Genomic DNA, 10,453 nt, shown 5'->3' on the forward strand with positions numbered 1-10,453 from the left:
AATTTGTTATTTACATCATTCTGTTTCAATAAGAGAATGGCATTTAACCGAATAATGCCACTCATTAACGTCAGTCTCGTTCACCGAATTTGCCGCAGCATTATTTACCTTCCGGCTTAATATCGCAGGAACAAACATTTTATCCGCACCAACGTTAACATAATTATGTTTAAAGTTTATTTTTGCAAATAAAGGCAATATTATGACAATTTTGTTGCCACACTAGAAATGTCCAGGAAGTGCATGAAAACGAGTATATTAGTTCTTCTGTTCCAGATATGTCTAATAATTTCCTGGCAAATCGGTCTCACATATTGCTGCATTCAAAAATAATAGTGTTTAACAATTGTTCCAATTGTTACGCAATACACTCTCAGAACTTTGGATAACAAATGAATGGGCAGAAAACAGTTGGTTAAAAAACGCCCAACAATGGTTAAGATTCTTGAAGTTGGGCAAAATACAGTTTAATACATGGATGGTCAAACCTCTCAATATGGTATTTACACAGGTTGGGTGAATTCAGAGTTCAAAATTACCTAAGTTGGTTAAAAGTTAAAACCTTGGTAAAGAACATTCTTTTCCCGCCAATAAAGTTGGGCAAAGTACGGTTTTGCCCAACCATGGTCACATGGTGTTCCTTTGCGAACTTTGATTGGTCATTGTGTTGGGCAGAAATGCATTGCAGAAAACAAGATGGCCGATGAGTGGCTTGCTTCAAAGCTGTGGATTGGGGTCTTCAAGATCTATTGGAGACATTTGAAGGTAGGAAATTATATTATAAAGTAGATCATTTTATCGGGTATAACACTTAGTTTAAGTGTGTGCGAGGCCGAGACTGTGAGCAAGACTTACGATGATCTATCGGCAAAACCTACCACCACAACCGGTAAGCTTAACCAACTGTTAAGCTTACCGGTTGTGGTGGTAGAACTGTCGCCGATAAATCATCGTAAGTCTTGATCGCAGTCTCGGCCTCGCACACGCTTAAACTAAGTTTTATACCCGATAAAATGATATACTTTATAATAAAATTTCCTACCTTCAAACGTCTCCAATTGTTATTCATTGTGTACTCATTTAAAATCTTAATGTACGATCTTTTAAATTTTTAGATTTTCCTTTTTTTCTTCCAAAATAATAATATGCAATCATTATGAAAGTTCCCAATACATTTGGACGCGAGAAACATTGGGAATTTGCAAAGAAACAACATCATAAACTTCACCTCTATCACTTGAAACATCTCGCACTATTTGGATTAGGACAGCGAGTGCGGCCTCAGAGTTAGTCTCCTACGCGGCCAGAAACTAGTTTTGTAGGAGACTATGGTTTGCGATCGTACCAACAGTTATCCCACTGTGACTTGATGAGTAACAACCTTGGATCAATTGGTAGTAATGTATTTAGATTCACAGAAATCACAGAAAGTTATGTGTTCAAGGAGTTGAAATCAATTTCCATATGTAAATCAACTGGTATGGATAATATCCCAGCAAATCTTCTCAAAGTTGCTACTGCATATATTTCTAATTCACTAACGCACATATGTAATGTATCTCTAAAGAAAAGTAAAGTACCAAACAAGTGGAAGGAGGCTAGAGTTACTCCCATACATAACGGTGGCGACAAGGATGACTTAAATAATTTCCGGCCAATTTCGGTACTTCCCATCATTTCAAAGCTCCTGGAAAGATCAGTTCATGAACAATTGTACACTTATATACAGGAAAATAAAATTCTTTCAAGTAATCAGTCCAGGCTTCAGACCAAATCATTCAACACAAAGCACCCTTATTGATGTTACAGATCACATACTGACTGGCATGGAAGAGAGAACAGCTACTGGAATAGTGTTTCTCGACCTGCGGAAAGCCTTTGATACCGTCAACCACGATCTCTTGTTGAAAAAGCTCTATGGTATTGGTATTCGTGATATGGAGCTTACTTGGTTTACATCCTATTTAAAAGAGCGTACACAGGCTACCGCAATTGGAGGAACACTATCCGATCAAAAATGTATTACTATTGGTGTCCCTGAAGGGACAATCTTGGGACCATTGTTATTTTCTATTTTTGTGAACGATTTGTCAAGTAATCTCACATGTAAGACTGTACTCTATGCTGATGATACAGCACTTATGCATTCAAGTAAATGTGCTGATGATATGTGCACTAAACTAAATGACAATTTAAATAATGTTGAAAAATGGTTAGAAAGAAATAAGCTTTCTCTGAACGTTTCAAAAACTAAATACATGATATGTGGTACACAAAAGGGCATAGAAAAATGTGAGAATATAAATTTATCTATAAGTGGTAAGGACATTGAACGTGTTGACAATTTTAAGTATCTTGGGACATCGATTGATCCGTTGCTAAAGTGGGATGATCATGTTCACAATACCTGTAAAAAGATCTCTCATCGTATTGGTCTAGTGAGTAGATTAAGAAAGTCTGTTCCACCCAAAGTTACCAAATTACTTGCCAATACACTCGTAATGCCGTTCTTTGATTATTGCAATCTTGTATGGAACAATTGCTCTAAGGATCTTAGTAACAAATTACAAGTTCTCCAAAATAGACTTGCGAGGTTAGTACTTAACGAAGGCCCAAGGGCACGTGTTTTGGATATGTATGATGTTCTGAAATGGAAAACTTTGAAAAACCGTTCTCATATCAATCTTATTAATCTTGTTCATAAATGCTTGACAGGGAATGCCCCAGATTACCTACGAACTAAATTTTCCTATGTTAACACCCACCACGCCTACGTAACAAAGTCAAGTTTAGGTCTATGTCTTTACCATAACAAGGTGTCGTCAGAAGCAGGAAAAAGAACTTTTCATTATCGAGGTGTTACAGCGTGGAATGAGATGCCACAACATTTAAGGTTAATAAATTACAACTCAAACTTGTTCAAACGGGCACTTCGCAATAATTTTTGAACTTTTAATTTTTTGTAAAATGTATAATATGAAAAATGTAAATAATGCGCCAAAGTTTTACTTTATGACTTTTAAAGATTGATGTATTTTGATGTATGCTTCTATATTTTGAATGTTTGTGTTATTATTTTACATATATTATGTTTTATGACCCAGTGAATATGTAAATAACTAGCCAAGGTCTTTACTATGATTTTAATGGCTTTAGATATTATTTGATGTATAAGTTGATGTATGTTTGGATGTTTTTTTAATTATTTTATGTATACTAGTATTACATGTATATTTTATGACACAGAGAAATGTAAATAACTAGCCAAAGATTTTTACTTTATGAATTTAATGACTTTTGATATTTGATGTATTTGATATATGGTTCTATTTGGATGTTTGTATTTTTAATCATTCTAATTCTACCAATTACTATGTACTTTATATTTTATGACATGACACAGGGCCCCTGTAATAGCAGATTTATCTGAAGGGTAACCCTGTATAAATATGGTTTTAATAAATAAATAAATAATAAATAAATTAACTGTATTGTAGCAATTTTTAACATACATATTCATTTCTATATATAAAATTATGCATCGTTTTCTGCTTTTTTGTGGTAATTTTAATTCTATAAACTGTACATTTGTGTGCAAATTGAGGGCGCTATTTACATATATTTTTAATTTAAATCAGACGATGGTGGACTACATTATTCACTGTGGCAACAGCCAATATAGTAAACAAAACAGACAATATGACGGCAACACTGCCTGGACATTGGACGCCCCGTGCTGAGTTGTGTTTTTAGCTCTATTGGCCCCGTTACAGAAAAAAATGCACAAAATATATTTCTCAGTGAATGTATAAATTTTCACATAAAAATAAATAGTTTTGGATTCAAAATAAATGTGAAGAAAAAAAAAATTATAGCCGGGAGTGAGCGGGACTCGATCTCAGGACCCTGTGCACCGCAGGCGAGACCCATTACCACTAGACCACGCGAACCGTGATACACAATTGGGGAAATTTTAGGTATATATCATAAACATACCGTGCGTTATTCATACAAAACATTCAAAAAACAGTTCTTACAATGAGGTTCACTGGCGAACCTCAACGGATTTAGACTGATAAAATAGTGCTTAATAACATACGTACAGTTTTGGAATCATTTGAGACATTTTTGTGTTTACGTGTAAAACCAATGACAACGTCAAAATTCAGCCAATCTTGGCCGGCCCCCCCCCCCCTGATTTAAATTAGGCAAATAATATGAATTATACCTTACATTTTATGATAAAAATGTTTTTTTAATTCCCTTGTCATTTGTTAGTCTGTTTGCTGATGCTCTATACTATTTTACAATTGTCTACTCCTTGTAAAGATGCAAACAAGATTTGTTTCAACTTTTCTTTAAAATGACTCGGGTTTTACATGCCAAACAACCATGTCTCATTAATCTAGTAAGGCAGCATTAACTTCACTTCCTCGGACATATCCTGAAGATGCTAGTGGATGATCTCTGTAAAAGATATGCTCTTTATGTTCTATCACAACAACGATTTACAAAAAGATGCTATTGTCTAGCCTTGAGAAACTTTGCCGTCACCTGCTTCACAATCAAATGAAATGAAAAAATCTAGAGCGGAGTGCAGTTTTGAATGTATTGCTACTGCACTTCAAGATGCCCTAATTTTCGATCCGGGGATTTTCGGACAGAAATGTAAAAGCTTTACAACTATATATCACCAAATTCGTGGAATAACATCGTATTCACCGTTTTAGCATGTATCATACCATTCTCTAGCGTATCGCTGATTCTTTGCACGCCTGTAGCGAGTTACGTATACTCCAGATGAACAAAACTTTTCAATTCAGGTTACAAAATACTACCAAGCTGTGCTGTTGAAGTGTCATCTGGTATGCTGATGTCACAGAACAGAATAATGAAATAAAGATCCACAAAATAAACTTAAAGTGCATGATACGGGATCGTCGGGATGTCAATTTTACAGAATAGTTTGAAATTTTGCACCTCTGTTTCCAACCGCTAAGAATCTTGGATGCCCCTGCCCTGAATATAAATATCAAAGTAATCAGAATATAAATATATAATTGGTAATAAATGGGAATTTTATATGTTTTCCCATGAACTAATAATGAGTAAAAATTCAAGTAAGATAAGATGATTAATAGCAGGCTTCGCAAATGACGAGTTAACACCCAGCGCGTTTCCATGTAATCATAGTGATTTGAAGGATCTACTTACATTAGCTAATTCACTGGCAAACAGCTCTGATTTCACTCTCAATTACGTGAACATACTTGAGTGTTATTGTGAGACAGATCTGTTTGTGAATAGACATGAAGTACTCCTGATTCAAGAGGAAAACTTATTTTCGAATTCAAGACAACAAATTATAAGGTGAATGTAGTGTGATGTATGACATACTAGAGGATACAGATTAAAAAACTTAGACGAATAACAGCGATCCATGTTATGTAAGAAATAATAAAGATACATATATGATATAGCATAAAAACATCTCGTAAACTTTGATTCTATGTCCGTGACGCTGCCGCAGCGAAACTGAGCTGTAACTTGTATTGAAAATAACATAGTCACGGGTTCGAATCCTGGCAACGCAGCTGAGTTTGCAGCTTTTTGGTTTCGTAATTGAAAAAAGATGAACAGATAACAATTGTTTTCAATAAGCCGTAGGTGAGAATCGAACCCGGGACGCTAGATCAATACGCAAGCGATCAAACAACTATGCTGTACACCACCATGATGAATTACGAGTGATTTTATTATACAATTATCTTAGCAAAAGTGATCAATACTGTTTGGATCGAAAATCCAGCAATTTACGATGCCAAATTAAATACAAGTACCGTATTAACTATCAATAAAGTGCATATAGTGTTTCGAAGTATAAAATAAATTAATAAATCCAAGTTTTGTGATGTGACCCCGTGAACCCGTTGCGTTGGACTACACGCTCCATTTTAGCTACTAAAAGTAACTCGTAGTTTACACCGTGTGGACATTTCGCACCTTCGCAATTTCACTCCCATTCAATTACACACTCCTGTGCACTTTTCCATCCCTTTTTATACCGCGGGTAGTGGCATGATCGATTGCTTGAAACCCGTCCCAGGTGTGTACTAATAAACAAGTGGCAGGCCTATTATGCTGATGGTGCTCTCCGGTTTGATTATATGTCCGGTAGGCCTATAATGTGCTCCGGGAATGCGTTTTGACTGAAGAAAATTGATATTCATAAACCAAAGGCCTAAATGCACGATGTGCACGGACTAACTGCGGTTTGTGGATATAATGATACGATGCACATAACTTCAGTTTATTTAGTACCAGGGGTGTGAGAGGCCACAGACCAAAAACGAGGAAAATCACTAAAAACAGCGTAAAATCAGGGTAAAAACGCCAAATATGGGCTGAAAATAAAAGAAAAACATGTAAATCTTGGCAACAAAAAAAGAGGAAATCAGCTGAAAAGAGGAACTCTCACATCCCTGTATACACACGCATTGCATATAGACCATTGATGTCACATTGCATTTTCATGAAAAATCATTCATATGTCTGAAATTAAAGCGTTAGTGATATCAATAATAATGTGGAAATTAAATCTGTTTCAGTTCCGCATATCATTATAATTATATTTATTTATGTTAAAATCTTTCTGCACTTAATTTCAAATTGCAGGTATGTTTTCATGAATAAAGATTATAAATTATAAATTAGGGCTCTTCCCCAGAAATATATTTTAAAATAGGCCTAGTTCAATATAGGCCCCTACTAAAGTCTACAGTCCCATAACCTAATATCCATTTAGCGAAATGTGTAAGAGTGTTCACTACCTAGGTAGATTTAGAGTGAAAATACAAAATATGCCTACATTAGTTTCAACACAATTTTAGTCTGGGGCCTATGGGTGTTAACATCACTGAGCCAACTATAATAATTGTTGCTTCCTTTTTGCACGGCTTGGTGCCTTTCAGCTGTGGCGCCTGGGTCGATCGATTATGAGTTCTGAATCTGATTTCTTATTTACAATGTTATTGATAGTCCTACAAACATAATTACGAGTACGGTATTATATCAGAGAAGATACTCTGTTACAGAAATATTGTCACAAATTTAATTAAATTGTTATCACGTAGGCATAGGCATATTTATCGTTCCAACAAATTTCTTTTAACATCACATCTTTTACCAATATTTTTGTAGGCCTAAAGAAAACAAAAACAATAATTAGCCAATTTCTTAATGTAGGCCTACACAGCAAAACAAACACGAGCAGCAGCTATGAGATATTTGTGGCCCAGTGCTGTGCATTCCACCTGGTCCCGGCACCTGGTGCATTCCACTCCCAGCGGCGCGGTGTTTGCTGTCGTAATGAGTTGGGTGTGACAGGATGTGTAAAATAAAACAAAGGACATGTGTAAATGGTTGGGTGTGAAAGTGACGGGGAGCAAAGTCTCATCATTCACATGTTCAGCTGTTATATTTACAAATTGTCTTCCGGCTGTATTCGTAGCTATTCGTCCCCGAGTGTCATGTCAAAAATGCATATTTTCATCAAAACTAGGTAAGTCTTTATAAATCTAATGCTATGTACTTAAAGTGTATGAAATATAGACGAAATTGCGACGATTATATGAAAATTTTGACCTTCCGTATTCAAGATATAAATAAAGTTTCCCAAAAGGCATAAAAATTGTAAGCTGCTCGGAAAAAATATTCATATTTACTGCTGGCAGTGGTGATTTTTAGCAAACCCGGTTGGAAATTTTTCCTAATCATGTGTGTTACCTGTCTGCAAAAGGATTTTAATTTTCGGACTTCGAGGACTGTGAAATGTTTAAAATATCAATTTTTAATAATTTGCCATAAAATTTGTATTATATCGCCAATTTCAAAAAATTAAAATTATTTGATATCATCAGGACAATCTTCATAATAGGATGCAATTTGATGTGTCTGAATACCTATGGTCTGATGTGCTCCCAGGTCCCACAATAAATACTGTGTCAACGTCGTTACCCCAGCCCTTAACCAAGCCTCATTAAAGTAAATTAATGTTAAATCGAGTTCATTAACACCATAAACGGTGATAGAAAAAATGTTGGTGTCAAAATAAATATCTGATGTAGGAAATACGAGTCAGATTTTCACTTTTTTTAAATCCCAATACTTAACACTATCATTAACATATGAATTATATGCTATACATAAAGCGCTCGGGAGGGGCGAAATAAATATAATGGTAAATACGGTGTTAATGGTTTAATCAGTTTTCATAATCTTATTTATTCATTCATGCAATCCGTATAGGCAACATATATCCTGTAAAATATGAACGATGAGATATTGTAGGCAATAACCAACATTAATGTTGTACTTATTTTATATACATCAGTAAAACAAACAGTTCATGAACTCATTTTATCGTTCATCGTGTTACAAATTCTTTTTCGGTTTCACTTTATAACTATGCAAAATCAATTAATCGTACAGATTCTTAAATTAAGACATTGAATTATTTAAAACACTGACTACAGTATATTGCATTATCACAACGTCGCAATGTATGTTATGCTTATCGGTCTTATGCTGAATGTTGTCTTCTGCTGTTTCATTTTCTTAATTTTCTTCACTTGTCTGAAATGGAGTTACGCATGTTGTGTGATTGGTTCGATTGGTATTGTGATGGTTCAACCAGGATCAGGTAAGATAACTATGCTGTCACCATTGAACTATCCCATAATGTTATCCTTGCTGAATAATAACAAAATATTTCCCTCCTTGTTCTTCTTTTTCTCCCCTTCTTCGTCCTGGTCTGCTCTTTCCTTTCTTCGTATTCTTTATCTTCATCCTTCTCATGCTTCTGTTTCATATTATCTACTTCTTCCCACTTCCTTTTCTTCTGCCCATTCAATGAAAATATCTAAAAGTCAACGAAATGTGCTACTGCACTGTTAAGTAATTTCAAACATATTAAATCTAATACCAGACTTGCAAAATGAAAATGTCAAACGGCGTATTTATGTCATTAAGTACAATCTTTATTTCATGACTACATATTCGTATAAATTCAATGCCTCTAATTTAAATAACGCTTTTAAAGTTTGTGTACATAGACAATATTTATATTACCACACTATACGAAATCCGTTTCCGTCGCAGGATTGATAAATGTCATTTACTACTTTAATGCAATACAAACCTTTTAATATTTGCATTAAAATGTGCTCTTTCGTCGCTGTCCTTTTACAGAAAGAACAAAATGCAAATTTATTACTCAGAAGCTGCACGGACCACATTTACAAACTGTGATATTTGTAATGTTGATCATGATCTTGTTAAAAGGAAACGTTCACTTGTATAACTAGATTATCTCTAAGTAGAATGGATGGTTTCTTCTAATGTTATAAGGCGTGCCAAAGAACGGCTAACTAAGTTATTATTGATATAATAGGTAACGTAATGTGTTTCAGCGGTGGAAATTTTAGCTACTGATTTAATTGGAAAATACTAACATGAACATAAAATGAACCAAGACAGTTGTACTATTATCAATACATTTGAAACTTGTTCTTTGAGATTAGCAGTGTAGGTGTGCCGAGGTGTAAGGGGTGTAGGGGGGTGTTTGATCTCGCGAACATGTCCTTTTGGTATGGAGACCGTAACCAGGCGGCATAGGACACGCAATTCGGACGTACGAGGCTGGCGAAGATACAGGGCTGACAGCCCCATTCACAATACACGGTTAGCGATTATAAATGGACAATTAACATACTTGCAGTGGGGTACTTTGCAGAACCCCAACGGTTTTAGAGTAAGATAATTTTGCTTTGACACCACATAACAAATTTAGAATTGTTTGTGAAGATTTCATGATTATGTGTTAATCCAATGGCGACGTCAAAAATAGCGATATCGCATCCACCATCATCTGACCGTAACGGCTGTTGGGTGTAGATCCGGGCGGGTGTGCATTAAGGATATTTCATTACATTTCATTTCATTTCATTTCATTTCATTTCATTTCATTTCATTTCATTGCATTGCATTGCATTGCATTGCATTGCATTGCATTGCATTACATTACATTACATTACATTACATTACATTACATTACATTACATTACATTTCATTTCATTTCATTTCATTTCATTTCATTTCATTTTATTTTATTTTATTTTATTTTATTTTATTTTATTTTATTTAGGATTAAAACCAAGGATAAAAAACACAGAAAAGAATACATAAAAGCACACTTATTTCCATTGTGGTCCTTGATAAGCCTATGACATATGTTACAGGAATAGAAGAAATATTTATATTACACTTTACGTATTATATATATTAAAATAACCTGTTCAGCAAGCATAATAACATACAATATTACAAATATTGTTACCATTACCTACAAATATTGATACAAAAAAAATTAAAAAACACAATTATACTGAAAAT

The sequence above is a fragment of the Amphiura filiformis genome, chromosome 1, assembly GCF_039555335.1.
Source record: "Amphiura filiformis chromosome 1, Afil_fr2py, whole genome shotgun sequence".
NCBI classification, from domain to species: domain Eukaryota; kingdom Metazoa; phylum Echinodermata; class Ophiuroidea; order Amphilepidida; family Amphiuridae; genus Amphiura; species Amphiura filiformis.